Source organism: Saccopteryx leptura, chromosome 3 (genome assembly GCF_036850995.1).
Source record: "Saccopteryx leptura isolate mSacLep1 chromosome 3, mSacLep1_pri_phased_curated, whole genome shotgun sequence".
NCBI classification, from domain to species: domain Eukaryota; kingdom Metazoa; phylum Chordata; class Mammalia; order Chiroptera; family Emballonuridae; genus Saccopteryx; species Saccopteryx leptura.
In genome coordinates, this window is record NC_089505.1 from 289,876,513 (window position 1) to 289,890,992 (window position 14,480).

The 14,480-nt window shown below is 44.6% G+C and overlaps 1 long non-coding RNA gene across 2 annotated transcripts; it reads left to right on the forward strand.

The window, feature by feature from the left end:
• Positions 1–8,234: 8,234 nt before the first annotated feature.
• On the forward strand, positions 8,235–13,665 carry LOC136397969 (uncharacterized). 2 transcript variants are annotated; one of them, XR_010749955.1, is made up of 4 exons: positions 8,235–9,137; positions 9,250–9,363; positions 11,853–12,006; positions 13,232–13,665. It is a non-coding gene; the product is annotated as an uncharacterized lncRNA (long non-coding RNA). The 2 variants fall into 2 exon arrangements; XR_010749954.1 differs by having other exon boundaries at positions 8,235–9,363.
• Positions 13,666–14,480: the final 815 nt, after the last annotated feature.

Here is a 14,480-nt window from a genome sequence, read left to right on the forward strand (position 1 = left end):
TTGCATCAGAATGTGACACAGTGGCTACTCCTTCTCGTTTATGTGGTTGAGGAAGAGAACCCCCACCCCCGTGGTGCACACTGGGGCTGAGCCGTGGCTCTGCGGCTGGCTCTGTGGGGCTGGGACCCCTGAGTTAGGGACACCTCTGCGGCTGCAGCTCAGACAGTCTACATGGTGAGGGGCAAAACAGTGACCTAATGAAAAATTCTGGCACTGTAGCTGACTTGGCCAAAATGCAGAAGGGTCCTGTGGATAAGGCCCAGGTGCTGTCATTTAAAGAGGCTATGAGGCTGATAATCAGGCCAGTGGGAACATATGGAATGTGTCACACCCGTTTTCTTCTTTGTCCATAATTATTATCCCGTTAGACAAATACAAAACTAACAAAACAGATGCTAAGAGATGAGATTTCAGGGTCCCTGTACTGACTGACCCATTTCCTCAAAATGACTTTATTGATTTAAGTAGAAATGACCCCTGTCCTTAAGGAGATTGCAATTTTTTTTAATTTTATTTGTATTTTTTTGGAGAGAGAGAGAGAGAGAGACAGGAAGGGAGAGAGATGAGAAGCATCAACTCATAGTTGTGGCACTTTAGTTGTTCATTGATTGCTTTCTCATATGTGCCCTGACCAGGGGGCTCCAGCCAAGCCAGTGTCCCCTTGCTCAAGCCAGCAAACAGGGGGTCATGTCTGTGATCCCATGCTTAAGCCTATGACCCCCACACTCAATGTGGTGAGTCCGCACTCAAGCTGGCCACCTTGGGGTTTTGAGCCTGGGTCCTCAGCATCCCAGCCTAACGCTCTATCCACTGTGCCACTGCCTGGTCAGGCAAGGAGATTACAATTTTTTTTTTTTCATTTTTCTGAAGCTGGAAACAGGGAGAGACAGTCAGACAGACTCCCGCATGCGCCTGACCGGGATCCACCCGGCACGCCCACCAGGGGGCGACGCTCTGCCCATCCTGGGCGTCGCCATGTTGCGACCAGAGCCACTCTAGCGCCTGAGGCAGAGGCCACAGAGCCATCCCCAGCGCCCGGGCCATCTTTGCTCCAATGGAGCCTTGGCTGCGGGAGGGGAAGAGAGAGACAGAGAGGAAAGTGCGGTGGAGGGGTGGAGAAGCAAATGGGCGCTTCTCCTGTGTGCCCTGGCCGGGAATCGAACCAGGGTCCTCCGCACGCTAGGCCGACACTCTACCGCTGAGCCAACCGGCCAGGGCCAAGGAGATTACAATTTAAAATCAGGTTCCTAACTGTGATATTTCCTTCTCTGAGCCTCAGTTTTCTTCTTCTTTTTCTCCTTTTTTTTTTTAAAAAAAAATTTTACATATTCATTTTTGAGAGGAGAGAGAGAGAAGGGGTGGAGGAGCAGGAAGCATCAACTCCCATATGTGCCTGGACCAGGTAAACCCAGGGTTTCGAACCTGTGACCTCTGTTCCAGGTCATCACTTTATCTACTGGGCCACCACAGGTCAGGCTGGGCCTCATTTTTCTGATAGCTAAACTGGAATGGTCTTCTAGGATCTATATAGCTCTGATGCTATAGAATTCTATTTTTCTTACATGGCAGCCATATAGCAACACATGGGTCAGTCTTAGCTGTTGCCCCAGTCCTCACTACCTATATGCCCAGGACTTTGGGATTCCTGACCTTTATATACGACCTGCGAATGGGTCCTTGTATCTGAGCACATGAACCCATATTCCCATTTGTTTAACTTAGTTCCAAAGTACCAGGGAAAGAGTGCACCTCCGGGACTTTGTACACTACAGGACTGACTCCAGCAGAAAAAGGAGGATTTCTTGCCTTTGTTTTTAATTTTTATTTATTGATTGATTTTAGAGAGAGAGGAAGAGGGAGAGAGAGATATAAAAACATCGATTTGTTGTTCCACTATTTATGCATTCATTGGTTGATTCTTGTGTATGCCCTGACTGGGGATTGAACCCACAACCCTGGCATATAAGGATGATGCTGTAACCAACTGAGCTACTGAGCCTGGGTTCTTACCTTTATTTATTTATTTATTTTTTGTGACAGAGAAAGAGAGTCAGAGAGAGGGACAGATAGGGACAGACAGACAGGAAGGGAGAGAGATGAGAAGCATCAATTCTTCATTGCAGCACCTTAGTTGTTCATTGATTGCTTTCTCATATATGACTTGACTGGGGGCGGGGGCGGGAGGCTACAGCTGAGCCAGTGACCCTTTGTTCAAGCCAGCGACCTTGGGCTCAAACTGGTGAGCCTTGCTCAAACCAGATGAGCCTGTGCTCAAGCTGGCAACCTCGGGGCCTTGAATCTGGGTCCTCCACGTCCCAGTCCGATGCTCTATCCACTGCACCACCACCTGGCCAGGCTTGCCTTTATTTTTAATAAAATATTTTAAACTGTAAATAAGTGATAAAGCAAGCTGTAGAATAAGTCCTACAACATGTTCTTATTTTTTATATGTGTGAAAACTCTCTACCCCATATATGAGTATAAGTGTGTGTTTGATCAAAAAAGAGTAAACTATATGTATTAAATTGGGTTACTTCAGAGAGGATGATTGTGAGTGCCAAGAGACAGATGACCTTTTCCTTATTATACCTCTGTATTGTTTGAATTTTTACAAATTGTGCTTTTATGATAAAAAATATTTATGAAGTGTTTTAAGTGAAAAGTTAGACTCAATAGATAAAAAGTAACTTTTCCATTAACTAAAGATTTTAGAGGTGAAGGGAATTATAATCATTGTAAAGGTTGAGTTTACATTGTATTCAGTTTCTCATGTTGCAATTAGCTTATTTATTTGTTTACTCATTGTCAGTCTTTCCCATAAGAATGAAAGCTCTGCCCTGGCGGGATAGCTCAGTGGATTAGAGCATCATCCCGAAGCGCAGAGGTTGCCAGTTCGATTCCTTGTCAGGACACATACAGGAATATCTGTACTCTCTCTCCCTTCCTCTCTCACTAAAATCAATAAATAGAAATTAAAAAAAGAATGAGAGCTCTGTGACAGCTGACACCTAAGTGCCTGCAAGGTCATGGTCCCAGCCTCCATCATCACTCCCTTTAATTAACACGATAGCCTCCTCGCCTTCCCTGCTTCTCATCCTTCCCTCTGCATTAGTTTGCTAGAGCTCCTGTTACCAAGGACCACAAACTGGGTGGCTTAAAATCATACGAATTTATTGTCTCAGAGTCCTGGAGGTTAGATGTCCAAGATCAAGGTGTTGGCAAGGCTGATTCCTTCTGAGGCTGTGAGAGTCTGTTCTGTGCCTCTGCCCCCACTCCCAGTGGTTTGCTGGCAAAGCCTTGGAGTTAGTTCCCAGGCTGGCAATTACAGCACTTCTGGCTCAGCCTCTGTGGTCACACGGCCTTCTCCCCTCCTGTGCCTGTTATCTCTTCTCTTCTCATAAGGACACCAGTCATTTTGGATCGAAGGACCACCCCACTCCAGTATGACCACCCTAACTGATGACATCTGCAATGGCCCTATTTCCAAACAAGATCACATTCTGAGGTCCTGGGGTTAGGACTGCAACATTCCTTTTGGAAACCCATAACGGCTTCCTACAGCCAATTCCCTGTGGAGCTGCCAGAGTGAACTTTTAAAAAATATAAATTGGTTCTCTCTTCTAGCTTCCCATCATAGCAAGAATAAATTACACTAGGGCTGCATGGCTTCCTTCATTTGGTTCCTGCCTCTTTTCCATCCACCTCCCCTCCCTCCCCTGCCTTATTTATCTGAGCCAACCCCAATGACTATTTCTATTCCGAGAGCATTCCTTGCTCGTTCCCCTCAGGATCTTTGCTGTTCTGTCTGGAATGTGCTCCCTCTGGATGTGTGTGCCTGGCTCTCTCTCTCACTTCTTCCCACCAGGGCCACTCCCTAGATAGGTCTAGTCTAACCCTAACTAGAACAGTGGTCATTCCTGTCTCCTATTGCCCAATTTTCTTCATGAAGCTAGTATGATGTGGCAGTACTGTATATCTTTTGTTTATTATTTTACATGTCTCCGCACTGGAATGTAAGCTCCATGAGAGCATGATTTTTAAAATTAATTAATTAGTTAATGTTTTTTGTTTGTTTGTTTGTTTGTTTTTACAGAGACACAGAGAGAGTCAGAGAGAGGGATAGATAGGGCCAGACAGACAGGAACAGAGAGAGATGAGAAGCATCAATTATCAGTTTTTTTGTTGTGGCACTTTAGTTATTCATTGATTGCTTTCTTATATGTGCCTTGACCAGGGGGCTACAGCAGACCGAGTAACCCCTTGCTCTAGCCAGCGACCTTGGGTCCAAGGCTGGTGAACTTTTTGCTCAAACCAGATGAGCCCGCGCTCAAGCTGGCGACCTTGGGGTCTCTAACCTGGGTCCTCTGCATCCCAGTCCAACACTCTGTCCACTAGCCACCACCAGGTCAGGCAGTTAATTAGTTACACTGGGGAACAAAATTTTTGTTGCATCCACAAAAACACTTGTTCTTACCTAATTCGAGTGTGCTGATCTCAAATCTGACATTAGTTTTTCTCTGTAAGCTACAGGTTTTTTTTGCAATTCAAGATTTTAGGTTTTCATCTTATTGTAAAATTTTCAATATTTAGTTTAACATAATGAAGTAGAATGTTTTCTTGGGCATCATCTTTGTGAAAATATAATTTATATAATGCAGTAAATATACTAAAAGATATGACTGCATCAGAATTTGACTACAATTTTGAAATAGAACATATTAAAACACTTATTTTAATCATAAAATTTGCACAAAACTTATTTAAATTCTATTCAGGCAAAAATTTGCATTTGTAGCTCTTGCATTTGTGTACTTGTTGAGGACAATCTCGTTTGATGCTCCAGCGGTAGTCTGATCATCACTAACAGCTCCAAGATTTTCGAGAAACTTATCAAAGTGACTGTCCAGGAAGTGAATTTTTTTTTTTTTTAGGAAGTGAATCTTAACGCTCATGTTACATCCAATGTTGCAGAAAGCCAACAGTATCCTTTGAGCCAGAAGTTCATAGTTTTCTGCTTTTTTGTTGCCAAGGAAGTTCTTTGTAACTGCCACAAAAGACTGCCATGCTGCTTTCTCCTCCTTATTTATCTTCCTGGCAAATTTTTCATCACGTATAAGTGTTCGAATTTGAGGTCCATCGAATACACCTGCTTTTATCTTCTCAAAAGATAAGGCAGGAAAAGCAGAAATAATATGCTGAAAGTGTTCACTTTCTCTATTCAAAGCCTGAACAAACTGCTTCGTGAAGCCAAGTTTGATGTGAAGTGGGGGAAGAATGATCCTGTCTCGATTAACTACAGTTTCATTCACAATATTTTGCATCCTTACTTCCAGAGCTTCACGTTTCAGCTACTCCTTCTGTGTCCAGTGTTTCTCCTGAGCTCAGCTGTCCCACAAACACAGAAAGCAAGGATACTTTGTGAAACCTCTCTGTTGTCCTAGCAAGAAATTTACCATTTTAAGATCCACACAAATGATCCAGTTATGCTCCTCATACTTCAGAAAGTTGAGGACAGTTTTTATGTCATTATAATCTTCTCGTAGATGAGTTGAATAACCAATTGGAACCGCTGCATAAACATTACCGTTGTGTAGGAGAACACATTTCAGACTCCGTTTAGAGCTGTCAAGAAGTAGCCGCCATTCTGTTGGACTGTAAGTGGTAACACCTAGCTGGCTGAGAAGACTACTGATATCATGACAGTAAACAAAGTGTTTGTCTTTGGAAAAAAGTCCACAAAAATTTGTTCACACTTCCTGAAATGGGATAGCTGACCGGTGAAATATTCTTTTCTTGCAGCCTGTAGGCTAATAACTCAGTTGCTTTCTTTGATAGGCCCAAATCTCTTACTAAGTCATTCAATTCGGGTTGTCTAAACTGCTGAGGGGTTAATGACTGCTTGGCATCAGAAAAAGACCCTTCAGATTCTGCAACCATTTTCTCATGCATCTTATCAAAATATACTTGATCACCATGTTCACTTTCTTCATCCTTAGAAGAAATAAAACCACTGAAAACTGGAACCGGGAGTGTCTCAGAATGTGGGATAGGTTGTATTGCTGAAGGAATATTAGGATATGCGATCATATGCCGTTTTTTCTTGCCGATGCCCTTTGTATGGATCAGACAGAAATAACAGTCACTGCTGTGGCCCTTAGGTTCACGCCAAACCATGGGAATACCAAAAGGCATTCCTTTTCATTTTCCTTTTGTTTAGTCACGAAGCATTTCCTCACAATTATGATACACAATATGAAGAGCCCAATCCTTATCTTGATCGCCAAGGGGAACTTGAAAATAGGCAATATATGCACGTGTCACAAATGATGAAATATTGCGCCTTTGACATTGAAGTGTGTAACAGCCACATATATAACAGAAGGTGTCAGGACTATTCTTACATTTATGCCTACTTGAAGAAGCCATGATTCAATCTTAAAACAAAATAAGAGGGTGTTTTATCAGATAATAATTTTTTACATTTAAAAACAACTACAATGATATAAAAGTGATGTTTGTAAAACATTAATTGCCTTGTGGCTATATTCAATCCAAGAGTCATTGCCCTTTAACTCCAATTTAAAAACCAACGCATACCATTAACTATAACAAAAAGAAATTAAAATTGTATAAAAACTAGAGCATGCACCAAAAAATGGATATCAGATTTGGAATTAGACATGCAGAAATATATAGAAACAGTTCTAAAACCTCATGCAACAGAAAATGAAAAAAAAATTTGTTCCCCAGTGTTATTTATTTTTTATTTTTTATTTTTTTTTGTATTTTTCTGAAGTTGGAAACGGGGAGGCAGTCAGATTCCCGCATGTGCCCGACCAGGATCCACCTGGCATGCCCACCAGGGGGCAATGCTCTGCCCATCTGGGGGGCCACTCTGCTGCAACCAGAGCCATTCTAGTGCCTGAGGCAGAGGCCTTGGAGCCATCCCCAGTGCCCAGGCCAAATTTGCTCCAATGGAGCCTTGGCTGCGGGAGGGGAAGAGAGAGACAGAAAGGAAGGAGAGGGGGAAGGGTGGAGAAGCAGATGGGCGCCTCTCCTGTGTGCCCTGGCCGGGAATCAAACCCGGGACTCCCGCACGCTAGGCCAATGCTCTACCAGTGAGCCAACCGGCCAGAGGGGCCTCCCCAGTGTTATTTTTAAGTGAGAGGAGGGGAGATAGACCCCGGCATGCGCCATAACCGGGATCCACCTGGCAACCCCTGTCTGGGGCTGATGCTCGGACCAACTGAGCCATCCTCAGTGGAGGGGAGAGTTTTTTAAAAACTTGAAAGCTGTGCAGATATTTTAATTGACTTTTTGATTTAGTCAAACTTTTGAACGGTTTATCATTTACATGGTTGAAATGAAAAGTGATATAAAGTTATTTAGAGAAGTCTCATTCCCATTCCTGCCTCCAGCTGTCTAGTTTTCCCCACTCCTGTAAGAAACCATTTTTATTAGTATTTCAGTATTTTTTATGCAAATATAATACAGACTTGCATACACACACACACACACAGAGTCTTATTTCCCCACTTATACAAAAATATCATCATGTACATAGGCTACACCATGCATTTCTTCCTTGAAAGTATTTTCTTGACATCATTCTATATCAATTTACAGTGAACTTCCTTATCTTTATCTTTTCATTTCAGAGAGAGAGAGAAAGAGAGAGAGAGAGAGAGAGAGAGAGAAGGGGGACAGAAGCAGGAAGCATCAACTCCCCTATGTGCCTTGACCAGGGAAGCCAGGGTTTCCAACTCGCGACCTCAGCGTTCCAGGTCAACGCTTTATCCACCGCGCCAGCACAGGTCAGGCAGGCCTTCCACATCGTTTTAACAGCTGCCTGGTATTCCCTATTGGGGACATACTATAGTTGACTTAATCAGTTCCCTAACAATAAACACTTGTGGCTTCCATCTTTTGCTATTACCACAAATGCAATAGGAATTTTTATGCCGAACCCCCTCAGTCTGTAAGTCTTTCTGCACGGAGTAGACTGTCCATAAACAATGGAAGTAAGAATGAATTAACCAAGAGTAAATGAGTGAAGAAAGGCGTGGTGGAAAGGAACCCAAGGGCGGCCCCCTGGCACGGGGTGCGGAGCAGAGGTCCCACCAGGTGGCGCTGCAGGCGGCGGACGCGCCAGGCTTGCCGGGCCTCGCCGCCCTTGCCGTGTGCACCGACGCCGGCGCCGCCGGGAAGAGCGTGCGGGGAGTAGAGTTGTAAGACCCACTGGACAATTGGATCCCGCCGCTCCTTCCATGTCGCGCGGGGCGGAGGAGCCGTGCTGGGTCGCGGCCGAGTGCCCCTGGTGTGGAAGTCGCCGCTGCCGCCCGCTTGTCCGCCCTGCGGCGCGGCAGCCATCGTGCTGGCGCTCCTGTCCCGCCCCGCTGGACGGGTCCTCTCGCTCCTCGGGGAGGAGGAGAGGGAGCTGATGCTCGTGAGGCCGCAGTTCTGGGCGCGGCCACCTTCCCTGATGTCCTCGCCTTGAGTGTTCTCCCGGCCCGTGGCCCTCACTCCCGGGGACCAGCACCTGCCGTGCCCCGCGTGGTGGTGGCTGCGGTGGCAGCTGGAGGGTGAACTCCCCGCGGGCGACGCGGCCGGGGCTCGGGAGGGTGGGTGAGCCTGGGTTTGTCACGTCTATAAAGCGGTGTGTAAAGTGCTGGGGTGGTTGGGGTTTCCTTGGGCCGGCTCCGTGGCGGCAGCCGAAGGGTTAGCCGCAGCCTGTCCCTTTCCCGAAGGGCGGCCCCGTGGTCCTGTGAGACAGCAGGTGGATTTAGAGGCTCCCGCTAGTCTCCGTAGTTTTGTCTTTTCCAGGATATGTTACCTGTGTAATCTTTCAGGTTGGCACCTTTCACTTAGTCTTTTCATTGGTTGAGAGTTGTGGGGTTTTTTGTTTGTTTGTTTTGTTTTTGTTTTTAGCACTGAGTCGTATTGTTTTGTCTGGGTGGCCCACAGTTTATCCATCACCTCCTGAAGGACATCTTGGTTTCTTCCAAGTTGAGGTGATTAAGGATAAAGCTGTAAACATCCGTGTGCAGGTGTTTGTGTGGACATGACTTCTCACCTCCTCTGGGTAAACACCTGCTTTCTTTTGATCCCCGTCGCCTGGGCGCCAGGCGGATCCAAGGGTGAGTAGCGGAGTGAGGGCCAAGCACAGTGGCGGGAAGAGCAGCAGCACCATACTCTGAGGTTAAGACCAAGTCCATATAGTAAAGGATGGCCCTCTACCCTCTCTTGAAGTTTTCAGTGCCAAGCAAGCTGAAAGCCCGCATGCTGAGAGCTCTGTCCCCTGGATCCCACCAATCAGAGACTCAAGCTTCTTCTTTGGGGAAAGGGAACAGCCGGAAAGAAAATGTGAGTGTGTGTGCTCAGTCATTCCATAGTGAAGTTCACCAGTTGAAAATCTAGCACTTATAATAAAAACTTCCAATGAATGGTTCAGTGCCTCGTTTAAAAATATGAATGGACAACAAAAGCTCACTGGATATTTGAAAAAGATTTAAACAAGAGAAACAAAGACAACCAACACTAAATATGCAAACAAGCCATCACAAGAATTCAAAAGAAGGAGAAGCAATTAAGGACTAAGAAAACACAAAAGAAAAAACACGGGAGTAGTCTGCGGGGAAAAACAAAATTCTGAGGAAAAGAAGGATTTTCAATCTAAAATTCTACACCTAGGCAAATTATCACAGTATTAGGGTAAAATAATGACACTTTCACTCAGGCATATTGAATGATATAAAAAAGGGAGAAGCCAAGAAAGAAAAAGACACTGGATCCAACAAACAGAAGACCCAACAGGGAAGCGAGGGAAAAAGAATTCCCAGGATTTTAGTGATGGGAAGCTGCAGGAGGACAGCGAGGCAGGAGGCCTAGTGAGCAACAGGTGCAGAGAAGAGAATGAAGGCGGAGGGCTCCAAGGGATAGTTCTGGGGGGGGGGACCAGACTTAAAGAGTATCCAAGTATTTGAAAGCATACTGAAATAATTTTTAGTTATATTGGATAGTTTGGAATTGAATTAATGGTTTGTTTTTTTAAAAATTTTATTTATTCATTTTTAGAGCAGAGAGAGAGAGGGAGAGAGAGAAACAGAGAGAGAGAAGGGGGGAGGAGCTGGAAGCATCAACTCCCATATGTGCCTTGACCAGGCAAGCCCAGGGTTTTGAACCGGCAACCTCAGCATTCCCAGGTTGACGCTTTGAATTAATGGTTTTAACATGGATAATTAAGCAAACAAGGAACAAAAAAAACCAAGGTGATTATTTATTTTTTTTTAAGATTTATTTATTTTTATTTAAGAGAGGGAGAGAGAGAGAAGGGGGGAGGAGCAGGAAGCATCAACTCCCATATGTACCTTGACCAGGCAAACCCAGGGTTTTGAACAGGCAACCTCAGCATCCTAGTCGACACTTTTTCCACTGCGCCACCACCTGTCAGGCCTAAGGTGATTATTAATACTGGAAAAAAACAAAGTTATTCATGAAAGAAATGTTTTAGTACAGACTATCATAGCTGTGAATAACTATAGTTAAAATGATATACATAATGTTTATTTAGGCAAAAATGTGAATGTAACTAATTTGGGAAAATGGGGATATGGGAATATATGTGAGTGACCATATTTGAGGGAGATGATTTAAGAGCACTAAACCTTCATTTACCATAGTAGTAGCATAGCAATAGGTAACAGCTAAAGTAAAAAATCAAGAAGCACATAATTTAGATACATAAAGTCAGAAGAAACAACCAAAAAAGTTTAAATAAGTTCATTCAGAAGTGTTGGGCCTAGCCTCTGTTGGTGCAGTGGATAGATCGTTGACCTGAAATACTGCTTTGAAACGCTGGGCTTGCCGGGTCAAAGTACATATGATAAGCAACCAATGTACAACTACAGTGAAGCAATTATGAGTTAATTTTTCTTGCTCCCCCCTCCCCATAAAATCACTAAATACAATCTTAAAAAAAAAAACAAGTGTGGGAATTTGTGAATGAGAATCAAAGAGTTAGAATGCTGCTATTTTTCACTGTAAGCTAACAGTTCTATTTAACTTTTTAAAAGAGGTGTATGCACTGATTTGACAAAAAGCAAAAAATGAGAAGAAAAACATTTCCACTGACCCATGGTGGCACAGTGGATACAGTGTTGACCTGGGATGCTGAGGTCCCAGGTTTGAAACCCCAAGGTAGCTGGCTTGAGCACAGTGTCTCCGGCTTGAGCATGGGATCGACATGATCCCTTGGTCATTCATTGGCTTGAACCCAAAGGTCGCTGGCTTGAAGCCTAAGGTTGCCGGCTTGAGCAAGGTGTCACTGGCTTAGCTGGAGGTCCCTGGTCAAGGCATGTATGAGAAGCAGTGAACAACTAAAGTGACACAACTATGACTTGATACTTCTCATCTCTCTCCCTTTCTGTCTCTAAAAATAAGAAACACAACCACACATGTGGTCTAAGTTCCCAAATAATAGTCGTATAGCAATATTTCTCTCTCTTCTCCCACCTATTCAAGGATCTCCTCTGCTCCCTCCTAAAGAGTTCTTGGGCTCTCTACGTGTTATCTTACAAGTGTTGAGTGACTGTGTTCTCTTGTCTGCCTTGAAGTTTCTGTTCTTGCTCTCTCCTGAGACCTGCAGAAGGCCACACTGCCAGCTGCCGCCTGTCACTGATTCTCTGTTCCCAGGCTGCCAGTGCCTGGTGTCAGATTGTTGATGTTTGAGCCAGCAGCGCTATTTGTCACTGCCGAAGCTGCTGGCTGCTGGCTTCAAGGCTATTGACACTTGACACCCTCTCAGCCCCTACACGGTTGTTTTCCTAAGTGGGAGAAATTTCTCTCATTCACAGAATGAAGTAATGATGTTTTCCTTTGATCATCGCTTTTACCTTTCATCTTATGAACACTGCGGACATGCATTTACACAGTGGAGTACCTTGGACTGGCTGCTAGAAAGCTAAATCTGCTTGTAATTCTTCCTGGTGGTCTCTTCAGAAGATCCAGGTATGGGTTGGCATCCCTGGCTTGGAACTCCTGCATAGTAGTATCTGTATATAATTAGTTTATAGTTTATGTGTTAGTCTTTGTTCGGTGTGAGATTTCTAGGTTAAACTCCCTGTTAAAACTAAGCATTTGAATTTTAACAAGTAAACGGTACATTTTTATTAAGTAATTTTGAGATGCAATTACTGTATTCTCCCATGTATAAGATGCTTTAATGCATAAGACACACCTTAATTTTGGGGCCCAGAATTTGAAAAAAAATGTGTTACATCAGGTTATTGAACTTGTTTTTGTGTGTGTGTGTGTGTTTTTGTGACAGCCAGAGAGAGTCAGAGAGGTGGACAGATAACCAGGAAGGAAGAGAGATAAGACGCATCAATTCTTTGTTGTGGCTTCTTAGTTGTTCATTGATTGATTTCTCATATGTGCCTTGACCGGGGGGCTACAGCAGACCGAGTGACCTCTTGCTCAAGCCAGAGACCTTAGACTCAAGTTGGTGAGCCTTGCTCAAGCCAGATGAGCCCACACTCAAGTTGGCGACCTCAGGGTCTCGAACCTGGGTCCTCCATGTCCCAGTCCGATGCTCTATCCAGTGAGCCACCACCTGGTCAGGCGAATTCAAGTTTTATTCATCATAAAAGTCATACAACTCCTCATCCACATGAAAGAGCGGGAAATACAAGTAAAAAAAAACTACAACCCCTGTATAAGATGTACCCAGTTTTTAAACCTCAACTTTTTCAGAAAAGGGTGTGTTATACATGGGGAAAGATGGTATTTCTAATTAGTTATAATCATTTTTAAAAACCCAAATCAATGACATTTTGCATGGAGAGTTGTTTTAAGTATAAATACTTTAAAAACTGGAATAAAAAATATCTTTCAAACTTCCACACTGGTCTTGGAATGTGTGTCCACTGTCTTAGAAATTTTGATGAGCTCTGAATTTTCGGGACCACATATGTGCAGGTGGCAGAAGGCTCGATCTATTCCCCATTGCCCAAATCCAGTGAAATGACAAGATTTTTTAAATTTAAGTACGGAGGTTTAAATATATACCTACAAATTCTTTGACAGTCTTCTCAAATGATGGGACGTAGTTCTCCCCTTGAGTGTGGGTTGGACTTGGTGACTCACTTCTCCTGGGTAAGATGTGTCAGAAGTGACAGTATGTGTCACGAGGTCAGAAAGGCACTGATTTCCTGCTTGCTCTCTGGGCTCACAGGGAGTCCAGCTGCCATGTCAGGACACCAGCAGCCACGACCTCGCCAGATGTGGCCAGCAGCAACTCCGGCCCCAGCCGAGCCTGCGGCGGATGCAGCCCCAGCGACAGGAGTCTCTCCTCCCAAAGAACCCAGCAGAGCCAGCGAACTACTTCCAGGTTCCTGACTCAGAAGTTGTAGTAGGCAATGATACACTTACTGCCTTAAAACATCGTTCTAAGTTTTGAATAATTCTGTCATACAGCATTGACAACAGATTAGGTATTAATCCTCAACAGCAGTGTTCCCTTCACTAAAAGGTGCTACCTGGGACCTGATTGTGAGAAGTAGAAGCAAATGGAGTTAGGCCTGTGGAGAAACGAGACAGGGACAGTGGCTTGTCCGTGTAGACCAGTGGTAGTCAACCTGGTCCCTACCACCCACTAGTGGGCGTTCCAGCTTTCATGGTGGGCGGTAGCAGAGCAACCAAAGTATAAATAAAAAGATAGATTTAACTATAGTAAGTTGTTTTATAAAGATTTATTCTGCCAAACTTAGCGAAAATTGGACATAAAGTACTTGGTAAGTAATTATTATTATATGCTTTAACTTGCTGTAACTCTGCTTTATAAATTTTATAAAGTTACTTCCCTAGTTTATAAATCACCATTACTGTGGAACCGGTGGGCGGTTAGAAAGTTTTACTACTAACGGAGATACAAAAGTGGGCAGGTAAAAAAAGGTTGACTTCCCCTGGTGGACACCGCCTGACCAGGATCAGGGTACGGCTGGTGAAGGTAGTGGTTCAGGGAAGAAGAGCATTCCTGTCCCCAGGCCGTAGGCACCCTCAGGACACGCTGTCTCCTACAGGGTCGTGGGCAGCAGTTCTCAAGTGGGTGACAGGGTGGGAAGGCCCTTTCTGTCCTGCGTGTACACGAGCAGGTACACAGCCATGGGGGTTCCAGCCTCTAACAGGCTTTGCCCTCATGGTGTCTTGTCCTGGCCCAGTGTCCTGATTCTGTGCTTTAAATGCTCAGGACATGGTTTTGTCTCTTGTCTCAGTTGGGGCTCTCAGCTGCAGTGACAAACCCCAGTGTGAAGGAGCTCTCAGCCCAGGAGCTGAGGTGACAGCAGTGGTAGCACATCTGGGTGACAGGCAAGAGTGTCAGCTCTGCTTCCTGTCTCATCTGCAAAGTGGCTTTATTCTCTATTGCAAACCAGATGTCTCCTTGTGGTGGAGATGTGGTGTGGGTAGTGTGCAGCCCCACTCGT